We start from the raw sequence: 13,405 nt of genomic DNA on the forward strand, positions 1-13,405 counted from the left end.
AAGTTGGACAAGAGGTTAAAACGGTAGGCTTCTATTTTGGATTCTAACTTCTCTTTCAACAGACAGGTGAACTCCCTAGCTTCCTCCACGGCTTACACGTGTAAACTGATCTGCGCAGCCAGACCCTTTCTGTCCGACACTAGTTGCCTGACCCTCGCTAAAGCCCTCATATTGTCCCGCCTGGACTATTGCAATGCTCTTTATCTTGGGTCCTCCAAAGCCACTACAAACTCTTCAGAGTAACGCCCTTAGAGTGGCATTGGGCATCTCGAGAAGAGAGCATATTACAGTACACAGCCAACAGACTAATTGGCTCTCTATCAAAGACAAAATCCTCCTAAAATTGCGTCACTTACTCACAAATCTCTCAATAACGCTGCTCCAATTTATCTGATCGACAGATTTCATAGACAGACCTCTCTGAGACCTACAAGAACAGTCTACAAAGACTGCCTTTCTGTCCCCAACTTCAAACATTCCACCATAGGGGGCAATAGCTTCCCAGTGAAAGCAGCTAAACTGTGGAATTCCTTACCGCCAACTATCAGAATGGACTTGCCTTATCAAAACTTCCGATCTAAGGTTGTTTCTAAAACATCCAGTTGTTAAGTTTTTCATGTTACTATATGTACATATTGTACCTACATGTGTTTATCTGTATATATGTATATAATCCTGCTTTTAATACTACTGTGTGTATGTATATATTTTTGTTGATGTAAACAAGCTTCGTATATTCATGTAACTGCTGCGCCCTGTTAACCTAGGGTCTGTTTGTGCATTACAAATAATAAAACAAACAAACAAACAATCTCTTTCACAGACAAGGACATAATTTGCTCCACACCAGGCATTCACATGCTCACTGCTAGGAAAATGCTCCAGGCATACTGTGGGCAACGGGTTCAGAGGGGGGAGCCTGCTGACCCAGAAGTCTTCCAGTACGGAACAGATATGGCCCTTGCGTGGCTGCCTGAGATTGCAGGGAAGGTATGGAGGAGACCCAGTGAGTACCTCTTTAGGTCGGAAACTCCTGCTGATGAAAAGGAAGGGACGTTTGTATCGATTGATGTAGAAGGGATTGTGGCACAAGACGATTGGGTCGCTGTACACGCACTGGATGATGTAGGAAAGGCAGGGAGAGCAATAATGGCACTGGGAGAAGGGTGTCGATTAACGCAAGTGTCAGATGAGGAGTTGTTTTCACAAGCAAAGGGGAGCAGCGAGATGATGTTAGGAATGAGCGTGTACATCTGGTTACGCATAATGTACAAGGAGGTGGCACAGAAAATGGCAATGGCTAGAAGCTCTGCCTTCCTTCTGCAAGGAGGATCTAACAAAGGTACCCGAGACACTATGGACCACCAGTCCGTACAACGTTGGGTACATAAAAAGCATAGGAGGAGTACAGATAAAACTGAAGCTGGGAGCAATTCTACCCAGAGCCCGACAATACCCCCTGATGAAGGAAGCAGATGAAGGCATCTACGAGACAATCAGCACCCTCATAGACAGGGGTATTTTGGTACCATCAGAGTCTCCATGCAAGACTGCGGTGTACCCCGTTCGCAAGGCAAATGGGGGGTCATGGCATTTTATAAAAGATTTAAGTCCTCTTAACAATATCGTAGAGGCAGAGTACCCAGTAGCTGCTAACCCTGCCACGATCTTATGTGGCATCCCGGTCGAAACAACATGTTTTACAGTTATCGACCTTAAAAATGCGTTCTTCTCAATACCCCTGCACCCAGACTCACAAGATTTAACAAGCTTCATGTACCACAACCAGAAATGGAAACACACAAGGCTACCACAAGGATAATGTGAATCACCTTCCATTTTCAACAGAATAATACAGATGGACTGGGCCAATGTACAAACACAAGGCACAGTAGTTCAGTATGTGGATGACATCCTCATCTGCAGCGTCACTGAGGTAGAGTGTAGGGAAGACTCAATACACATGCTCACTGTATTGGCAGAAAAGGGATACAAGGTGGACAAAGCCAAGCTACAGTACTGCCAAAAGGAAGTGTTGTACCTTGGCCAGGTGATTTCACAAAATGGCAAACAAATAGCACCCAGCAGGACCCGAACAATACTTGACATGCCCCAGCCAAAACAGTAAGGGAACTGCAGTGATTCCTGCGGTTACGCAACTACTGCAGGGCATGGGTCTTCGACTACAGCACATATACTTGCCCTCTCCTCGTAGCACTAAAAGAGGTGCAGAGGAACAATAAACAGTTGTGTTGGACAAGGGAAATGACAGAAGCATTCAGCAAGCTCAAAGAAGCAATTTCCACAGCCCACATTTTAGGGACGCCAGACTATATTCTCACATTCAGATGGGTTGATCATGAAAGCAGTGCTGACACAAAAAACAAGCATGGTCATAAACCAATAGCATACTACAGCAGACAATTAGACGCAGTATGCTAGGTGATTTCCTGTGCGAACAACACTTGGCTGCTGCAGCGTTTGCAGTAGAAAAAGCATCTCCAATAACTATGGGGTGCTCCGCAACCCTTTATGTGGAACACGCCCTATTCGCAATACTGCATAAGCCAAAAAACACACTAACAACACAGTATTATCACGACCTGAACTAAAAATAGTGTGGTGCTTCCTAGCAGAAGAATATGAGGAGGGAGAACGGGTCATGATTGTATACAGGCTATTAAGATATACACAGAAAGACGGAAGGTGAAGGAAGATGCACTTGAGCGGGGAGAAGTACTGTATATTGAAAGATCATCAACGATTGACCAAGGTGACTTTATCCAGAGAAGAGGTGCAGCAGTGGTCAGGCTGAGGGAAGACTGGACAAGCGAGGTGGTGAGAGGTGTTCGACTACCCCCGCATTACTCGGCACAGGCAGCAGAGTTAGTGGCTCTCATACTGGCACTTAGGGAATGTGATGGGAAAACGGTCACCATCTACTCTGACAGCGCTTACGTCACATCAACAGTGCACTCTGGGCTAGCGAGATGGCTAAGACAGGGGTGCAGGAGGGCAGATGGGGCGCCTGTGCAACATACTCTTCTCTTGGGAGAATTGATAGAGGCCGTCGTATATCCAGCGGAATTGGCATTGGTAAAGTGTCAGGCCCACACCAACGGGGATGACCCAATATCAAAGAGAAATGAGGCCACAGATTATCACGCAAAGCATGGATCATACTTTGGAGAGATGTGGGACATACCAGAAAAACAAAAAAGAGGGCAGGGGTGAGACAAATGTTAATGAAAGATGGCAACAACCACTTACCTGAAACTCAAATCATGGAATTACAAGCAGCAGCACAAATGGATGAAAAGGAACTCTGGGTAAAAAGAGGATGTTCAATATCTCCAACTGATGGCTTATGGCGGCAAAATAACACTGGAAAAGTAGTAATGCCATGTGTGCTACTGAAAATAGCTCTCACACAAATGCACCATCCCGCACACACAGGTAATTGCAGCACATATTGGGGAATCGTGGTTCTGCCCTGATTTAAATGTACATGTTTCCAATTTTATCAGTAATTGCTTGACATATCAACAGTTCACTGCTGGACATACCTTAAGGGTAATAACAGGAATAATTCCCCACCCTGAGGGCCCCTTTTTGCACCTCCACGTTGATTAAGTGGATATGATCAATGTATGCCAAGGCTATCGGTACATGATAGTGGTGGTCTACCAATTCTCAAGATGAATCGAGGCAGGCCCATGCTCCCATGCTGACGCTCTCAGAGTGGCTACATTCCTGGTCTGAGAAGTGTTCCCAAGATGGGGGGGGTCTGTGAGTTATAACGGTCTGATAACAGCCCCTACTTTGCCAACAAAATATTCCAGCATACAACTGCCCTGCAATTAAACATAAGTTTGCATGTGCTTACCATCCTCAAGCTAATGGCGTGTGAACGCCTAAACGGATTATGGAAGGAAAGCATAGCTAAAATCCAGCAGAGCACCAAGAGAAACTGGCTGCACTGCTTACCCTTGGCCCTATTCGAATTGATGAACAAGCCTGGCTCTGTTCACCACCTCACACCCCACGAGGTGGTGACAGGACACTGCATGCGCCTCCCACTGGCCTCACCCTCAAGGGCAGTAAAGGATTGCGAGGGGGCAGCAGATGTTCTTGGTACAGAGACGATTGTTTATGTGAATTCACTTGTTTCTAGCGCCTCTTTTATCTCTCGACAGATCCAACGGAGCCAAGGAACGAGGACGGTCAAAACGAAGATGACAGCACTCAAGATTAAAAAAAAGAGCAACCTATCAAAGTGGGGAATTGTGTCCTTCTCAAAAACGTTGTCAGGTGCTGGAATGCGCCTCACTTCATGGGACCCCACACTGTTGAAGCAGTAACGGAGAGAGCCATAAAGCTCGAAGGCCGGTCAGTTTGGTACCACTTGCAGGATATAAAATCCTACAAGGCACCAATTCCACCCCAGAGCGCTTCTAGAGAAACTAATAATGCCAACACCACGGAAATAGACAAGGGCCTAGATAGTCGTGATGCCCCAACTTTAAGCCCTGTAGGCAATGATGATTCCCTGAGCATAGATCACCCAGAACGCACCAACCATCTAATGATCAGACGCTCACAAGCCCCTGATACCCCACTGCCGTGTTAATCCAAATAGATGAATAAACGAACATTGTCCCCAGTACCAAGAAATGATGAATCAAGAAATGCACAATATCTTCCCATTTGTGTCAGGAATACTTAATGGATGTAATGAAATGCTAAAGTAGAAGTGACTATACATCACGCACAATCTCATTAGGAATACACTGTGTTGACACTTTTCGATGTGTTTTCTCTCTCTTTTTCTCTCGCACATGCAGGTGGTTGCAACTGTGATTGTTCATGTATAAGTAGTTTAGGATAAAGTTACAGGATATTAGATGCTACCTTCCATTGACCACCCTGAAGCATTGTCTCATCAGTATATTCACACCATACGGAGGGGCGCCCATACTAGACCACGACTGCCCCAAATGTATTACTACGCATTCCTTGATTATCCAGCACAAACATACCCACAACTCCACCATATTCTACCGACACTCAGTCATAGAGCAGTGTGAAAAATATGTGAGGAAATGTTTGCTTGGGCATTAAATGATTAGCTGGTGCACAGAGCTTAAAACACTAACAAGTATTAACCCAATAACGCCTTTTATCACAATTCATAGGTGGGCAACTTTATCATCTCATCAGCTATAAGATAAGCGACAGGACAGGTAAAATGGATATGTTAATAAAAATAGTTATTAAAACTGGGTGCTTATTGTTGGTATTGGGTGCCCTAGATACTGTGTTTTGGATTACCTACATGGCTTTGCATGTCTCTACTGCATCAAATACTAACATATCCCCAACCCAAGCAGCACAGACAACTGTGTCAGGTGGTACCAGTGAAGCAGCTCATAAGGTAAGAATAGGTAAATGTAGCGTGGGAACTGATGTAAGTGGGGTTGACACATATCTCACTGACACTGCACACGTAGCTAATAACATGTGGTATAAACACATGTCTAAAAGCGCTAAGGACACAACAACGGAGAGCTGCTATGTCTGCTCCTTGATCCTGTATGCCACGGGTGCCTCCAGGACCTACGTAGCAATGCAAGTGCCAGCAGCAACGGCGCAATGTCTCCTGTTCCCTCGCCATGTTCCAGACGCGAGGGAGGTTCCAAGGGAAGACAGCAACATTAAGATGGAGATCAAAGGAAACATTTTCCTATGAGGACAACTTCATTTAGACCCTACCGATGATGGACAACTATTGGCAGGAGGCAGAGGCCTTACGTTATATCACTGACGGACCTGAGAAAAGTGACACAAAGGAAGTGACACTGCAGTACCAGCCATGCAACTGGGGAGCAAAGGAGATTGGAGGAGAACCTGGCTGCTGGGAGCGACCGCAAGTGCTGAAGTATGGCAAGGTATACACGAAGATTAGATGGGAGGATGGAGTAGTGGGGAGTAAGGCATTGACGTTAACAAGAACGGCTGTGACCAAGGTTCAAGAAAAAAATGACAAATGCCTCAAGGAATGGGCCAAGAGTGCAAGCTACATGGGTGGACAAGGAAGATAAGCCACTTACATTAATCCCACTTACCACACCAGCCCTATGCTACCAGCACAACGGCACTGATGAAGTAGGACAGAACGAAGGGTGCAGAAGAATAGAGAAGATCCCACAAATGGGAACAGGAATGGTGGTGCTGATGGATCACTATTGGGCCTGTGGTTCTAAGGCATATGAGAAACTCCCACTGAACTGGGGAGGGATATGTTCCTTGGTGCATGTCAACACACCCTCACTGGTAGTACCAAAAACGCATGTCAACATAAACAATTTCTCCAAAATGGACAAAGGTAACAGTAGAAGGAAGAGAACACTGCCAGTCACACGACGCACTAGCAACAGTGCTGTACACAAGAGGGGAACCCTCAGGAGGGTGAAAAGAGGAAACTACTTTTGGGGATGGTCTGAGTTGCACTGGACGAGATACCACCAGCACACAGACTATTCAGCAGGACTGCAATGTTCTTCTCAGCACTATTACACCCATGATTTCAGACACATGCCAATGCAAAGTGGCTCCAGATGACAAGGTGGGAGCTGATGATGACCATCAACTCTACAGTGAACAGTTTTAACGCAATGAAGGAGGAGCTCAGAGCGATATGGCTGGTGGCACTACAAAACAGATGTGTCCTCGACCTCCTCACGGCTGTAGAAGGATGAGTTTGCACCAAAATTGGAAGTTCCTACTGCACATTTTTATACCAGCAAACGATGAAGACAACGGAAGACTATCCGAAGCAGTAGCACAGCTGGCACGAATGCATGCCAAGATGGCATGCCAAGATGGATGAATAGTCAAATGGTACGAAGACAGATAAGAGCTGGTATGGTCCTGGATGACTTCCTGGTTATCTGATGGCCTAAAGGAGCTAGCAGGAGGATTAGTGATGGGAGTGGCATCTCTATTTGGCGTGAAGTTCTGCATAGCGAAGTGTAAAAAGGAAGCAGAGGAGGCAGTAGGGATGAAATTACTGATGGAAATGGATAACGACAAACACATGGACGAAGTAATGAAGGAAAGAGAATGGCTGAGACAACAGCTGACAGAAGCAGACATGCACCCACCTACAATGAAGTTAGAAAATCCATGCAACCCAAGGAAGTATGTAAGGAGCTGGGTGTATTGCAAACCTGGAGGTGGCTGTGTCTACATGTACTGGTCATTTGAAGATCACGTTAACCATTATGGAGACTTGGGCGGAATAACAAAAGTATGGCGTTTAATGGATGATAGAAGGTATCATAATGTTCCCGACGACATAGCTCCGCTAGACATGAAGAACACCCGCAATCTGCGCAACTCATGCACACACCCACACCCACCAATCTGCATGAAGAACATGTACAGATCGGAAGACAGAGGACTGTGACACATACACTATCATCACGTTTATTATTTTTGTCATTAGGCTCGCTACTGCACTATGGAAACGCAAGACGCAGAGAAAAGCTTTTGTATACGCTTGCAGGTGCTTCTATGCAACTACCCTATGGAAGGACAGGAGCAAACAAGGGACCTGACCAACCGTAAAGCTCTCACTAACCTATGGACGTTATGAGGACTCTATAATGGAATCAAGAGCAGGCCTAAGGAGAATACAGTAGGCCGCAGTGGTCGCAGAGAACTCCCCAACCATAAGCTGCTGTGCTAGTAGAATAACCTGCAGCGTAAGCAGCAGACTGCCAAGGACACCATGTTGCAAAGTGACATTCCACATTCCGAGCCAAAGTGATATCGGCGGCAGCAACACATTTTCCCTGTAAAATACATTCAAAATTCGAGGCAATTCAGCTTGCAAGAGTGGTTTCAGTCCACGTGACCCGGCAGAGCTGTGAACAGACCAGGACGAGGAGGCTGGAAACGAGCAACGGCCCACGGCTGGACAGCGACTTGCAACGTAATTGTTACCTGCAATACACCTTCTAGGATGGGAATGGAGCGCTCTCATGGCATTAGTCGTCTTCGCACTATTGTAATACGTAGACACATAGTTGTAATTGCTGAGACATAGTAGACACGCACTGAGAACAGGTGTCTCCACGCTGGGAACGAAGTTCGTCCCAGATTTGGGGGCCCACAGCCTGACCAATTAGGACACTGGATTTTGGGGGCAGATGGCGAGTGTTGCCAACCAATTACCAGGCTTCCTCAATGTAACTTTTCCAAAGTAACAACTTTCGGGTATTATCCAAGTATACCACCTGACACAGTGCTGACCACTCACAATCCTCTTGTATAGGGTCCTATACTGGACCTACCAGTCAGGGGCCAACCCTGGGCCTTGATAAGTTTGCCAAGTGACAAAGGTTGTTAAGTCACGAGTATACAAAACTGGCCTGTGAGCCAGACTGTGGCGATATGTGCCTGAGCGTTGTTCATTCATATACCCCCTGTGCGTTTGGTGCAATAAACCACAGTTATCTTTGCTCCTTGTGTGGACCTCGGCTTCTTGGGACCTGGGAAGGAGTTACACATCCATTACACATCCATTGAGGAGACTTAATTTCAAAGACAATGGAGAAGAGAGTAATGATAGTGGAGGAACTGTGGGTTTGGACGAGGAAGCAAGGGAAAGTGACGAAGGGAGAAGGCTATGCTGCCCAGTCAGGGAAGTAAGTCCTGAGTGGGAGATATCATGGGGCAGAGAGGAATACATTAGGAAGAATACACAAGGATCTGAGGGGCACCTTGAACGTCCCAAGGGTAGATTGCATGGTGCAGACAAATTCACTTCATATGCACAGAGGCTGAGAGCTTTACCCAGACAGAAAAGAACAAGAATGACAAGAGCATTTACTGTTACCAAAGACATGGGGAACCACAATATAGGAATAGGGCTGACACAGTTCCCGTTACTAGAAAAGGTTGGTGGACGACCACTGTATATACCTTGGCAACAGATGGACAAGGATAATTTGAGGTGCAAGCTGCCCTCGTTGATCGCATGAGTGGGGAAATGGATATATGAGCTAGAAAGATCGACGACAGGTACAACACTAGCAGTGTGCAACATGAAGAGCTTGCTTTCAGCCACTCTTGGGGATGTAGCTCACGATGTGTGGAAACGGGCAGGGTATCCCGGAGTGACAGCACAGAATCTAGCACGTGTTGGCACACTGTTTAACAACTGCACAGCAGCTGTATGGCAGGCTCTGAGAGTGCAGTACCCAGACACATCAGACATAAGCACGATTATGTGTGAGGATGAAATCCCACTTCAGTATATTCAGGAGATACAAGAGCGTTGGCGTCTTGAGACAAGAGAACCGTGCGATAAAATGGTGGGATTATTTTATCACATATTAACTTTACAAATATAAAAATAAAATAAATAGATAAACTTAAGCCAAGGGCTGCCAGAGCAGGTGCAGAAACAGCTGAAAAATGGGTGGGAATGGAAGTGAAACGATTGTCATAAATTCAGTTGACTTTAATGCATTATTGTCGCTTAATGCAAGAGAACACATAAAAGAAAAGCAATGAAAGGAAAAAATAAGAGGCGAAATTAGTACTGAAGAAGCTATCTAAGTACACAATAGATGAGGCTATGTTGATGAGTGGAGAGGGAGAAGTTACTCAAAACACACAGAACAAACCACGGATGCAGGATGAAGTTTTGCGGGAAGAGGAGATATTAATCAAGGTCCATGAGGAAGAGGGATGTCCCGAGGAAGAGGGTTCGGATATCCCATGCAGCAGGGTGGAGACGGGTTTAACGGAGGACAGTCGAGACTGATGGAGGACCACCACAATGTTGGACGTGCAGTAGAATGGGTCATGGATGTGCAGAAGCAGGGGTGGAGCACACGGTTGGACTGGGCCATACAATTGTCTCAGGCACCAAGGAAAAAGTGGCCCACAGTTGCAGATGGAAATTCATTCCTTTTGTGACACTGTTTGAATAGTAATCAAGGGGGAGTTTTTTTAAATAAAGTGTGCTATAGAGTGTACATTTTAAAGAACATTTATTCGAAGGGATTGTGTCCTCCGACGTATTCCTTATCTTGATAGATTACACCCCAGCTTGCTAGCCTCAGAAATGTTTTCCAGTAGAGGGCGCTGCGTGCCGACGTTCCTCGAGCTGGTGTCCCTCGGCAGCCTCCATCTCGGTGCCAATGTCATCGTGCGTATAAATAGACTCACGCAGCGGCCGTTGCTCAGTTCCATTTTTCCGCGCTTCGTGGGCCTCGGAATCGTGTTGCTCAGTTCTTTCTTCAAGAAGATTCAACTTATTATTCGAAGGTATAATCTTTATTCGATGGCTTCCTCATCCGAACCGTCGACCGCACGGACCGGCTTCGAAAAGTGTCGTGATTGTGGGAAGAAAATGTCGTTGACGGATCCTCACAGGATCTGTTTGTGGTGCCTGGGATCGGAGCATCACTGTTCGGAATGCGAGGACTGTATGTCCATGATGGTGAAAACCTTGAAGGAGCGGTAGGAGGAAGCTTGAAAGAGGTAAGACTCTTAAAACTTCTACTCCCTCGAAAGTTTCTTCGGCAGAGTCGAGACATTCGTCTCCTTGCTGTCACAGGAAACATTCCCGTTCAAGGTCTCGAAGCCGTTCCCATCAGTCTTCGAGATCAAAACACTCTAAGAAGAGGCGTTGTAGATCTCCCTCTTCTTTGTCTTCTTCTGTCTCCCCGGAAAGGGTCATCTGTCCCACGAAACACAGCTCTCCAGTTAAGTGGGAGGAATTCCGTAAGAAAATGCTTAGCGTCTTCGAGAAAGCGGCCTTGACCCTCTCAGAGATGGCTAAAGGTGATACCCTGGGTGAAAGACCTGAAAAATCAAAATGCTGCGAGTCGTTGAACCCGGCGAAATAAACTACCCGAGAGCATCATGAACCCTCGAGTAAAGGCAATAAATCTGCGTCATCGACGCCGTCATCAAAGGTTTCTTCGACTCATAAATCTGCGTCATCGACGCCTTTGTCGAAGGGTCCATCGACGCATAAATCGGTTGCATCGACACCGTCTTCGACGCCTATGTCAACACCGATGAAAGACAGACCTACAGCTGTCACTACATCTCAGACAGTAGAGGTGTCGAGGACCTCGACCATTACCTTGAGAATGCCATCTACAACCTCGACGACTCCGAGTAGGATTCCAATCCTCTTGAGTACTTCGAGGCCTCTCCTAACTTTTTTGACGCCCTTTTCAGGTTTGTCGAAGCCTTTGACTTCCACGTCAACAACTTCAACGTTTTCTCAACCGGTGACAACCAATTTGGCCTCCTCTGCTCTAGAACCCTACGTCTGATTACTTTAGAGCTTTGTCCTCTATATATGAGGAAGGGGAGGATTCCGACCACGTGAGACCTTTTGGTTTACAAAGGACCACAACACCTATACCAGAGGAATTTATCTCTGAAGAGAACAGGTTAAAAGATCTTCAAGACTCTTTACATGAAGCAAGTGGTTTAGATACATCTCCAGAAGTAGAGTTTGCTAAACCAGACCCTGGGGAGCATGCTGAGACCCCTTATAGGGTTCTGATGGCAAGAATAATAGAATTCATGGGGTGGTCTACACCTACACCTTCTTTTCAGCAGGATGACCTTACTGACATTTTAGTTAAAGGTCCACAGAAAGATCCTGTTGTTCCTTTTCATACTGCTCTGCAAAGAAAGATCTCTGCTAATTGGGAAACCCCTAAAGTTATCCCTGCAGTTAACAAGAAACTATCTGCCAAATACAGGGTATATACTACAGATCCTGAATACTTGAGCAAACATCCAACTCCAGATAGTTTGGTTGTACAAGCAGCAACTTCATCAAATAGTAGATCTGCATACCCTACTATTCCACAGGACAGGGACGATAAAAGGTTTGATGCTATGTCAAAAAAAGTATTTTCGGCATGTAGCATGGCGCTTAATCCTATTAACGCCACTTGCACTCTTGAAAGATTCAGCCATACACTTTGGGAGTGTGCTTCATCTGCGGCTGACTGTCTCCCGGAAGGAGAGGAAAGGGAAGCATTTTTAAACATCATCAAAGATGGGAAAGATGCAATGTGCGAGTCCCTTCAAACTGGCATTGATTCTGCTGACAGTATCAGCAGGGCCATGGTGGCAAGTACCACAATCCACAGATTTGCGTGGTTGCGGAAGTCTGGTTTTGCCCCAGATGTACAAGCCAGACTTTTGAACATGCCCTTTGACGGCACTTTTTTATTTGGTAAGAAGGCTGATGACAGCCTGGAGAAGTTACAAACATCCAAGGCAGCAGCGAAATATCTTGGGGCTGAAATCCGACAGACTCCGAATCACCCCACAGGAACCTCCTGGAGGGGTAGGTCCTTTCGCTTTTAATCCGCATTTGGAAAAGGCATAGGACAGCCAGCTCAAAGGGGCCAGAAACGATTCACCCGTGGTGGACGGGGAAAAGGTACACAAACCGCAGCAGCAGGTGCCGCTTTACCCTCGGCATCTGTGTCAGCCGCTTCTAAACCCCTCTGAGGTCTCCCCTCACAAGACACCAGTAGAGGGCAGGTTAAGTCAACATCTGGCAGAATGGCAGGCTATTACGTCAGATGCTTTGCATTGGAAACAGTTGCCCAAGGTTACTGCCTGCCCTTCCTACACACCCCTAAGAGTCATCCACTGGGGAACAACTCTTTGAAGTTTCCAGACCCGCTCCTTATGCAGGAGATTGTAGACCTGCTAGAGAAAGGTGCCATAGAACCGGTACCTGTAGCGGAGAGGAACAAGGGTTGGTATTCTCCCTACTTCCTAGTACCAAAGAAGGACGGAGGACTGAGACCCATCTTGGACTTGAGGGAATTGAACAAATTCCTCAGGAAGGCCTCCAGCTTCAGGACTGGTTGGTATCTCTGGACCTTCAGGATGCTTATTTCCATGTGCCAATCCATCTCAAACACAGGAAATACCTGGGGTTCACAATTGGCAACTCTCACTATCAATTTCGACCTCTGCCCAGAGGGTCTTCACCAAGCTAATTTCTGTAGTGGCTGAAAGTCTAAGGAGGGAAGGGATCCACGTCTACCCCTACCTAGACGATTGGTTGATCAGAGCAGTATCTTCGGAACAAGCTCAGATCCAGCTAGATTATGTCTGCCACTTCCTTCACAAGCTGAGCTTCTCCCTCAATTTAAAGAAGTCTCAGATGATACCATCTCAGAGACTCCAGTTCATCGGAGCAGTCCTGGACACTTCCCTGGGGAAAGCCTCGCCACCAGAGGTGAGGGCTCAAGATATTCTACAGATGGTCACCAAGTTTCAAAATGCTCAACGTCTATCAGCCTTCGACTTTTTGAAGTTGTTAGGCATCATGGCATCC

Source organism: Ambystoma mexicanum, chromosome 9, assembly GCF_040938575.1.
Source record: "Ambystoma mexicanum isolate Mex_15411 chromosome 9, UKY_AmexF1_1, whole genome shotgun sequence".
NCBI classification, from domain to species: Eukaryota; Metazoa; Chordata; class Amphibia; order Caudata; family Ambystomatidae; genus Ambystoma; species Ambystoma mexicanum.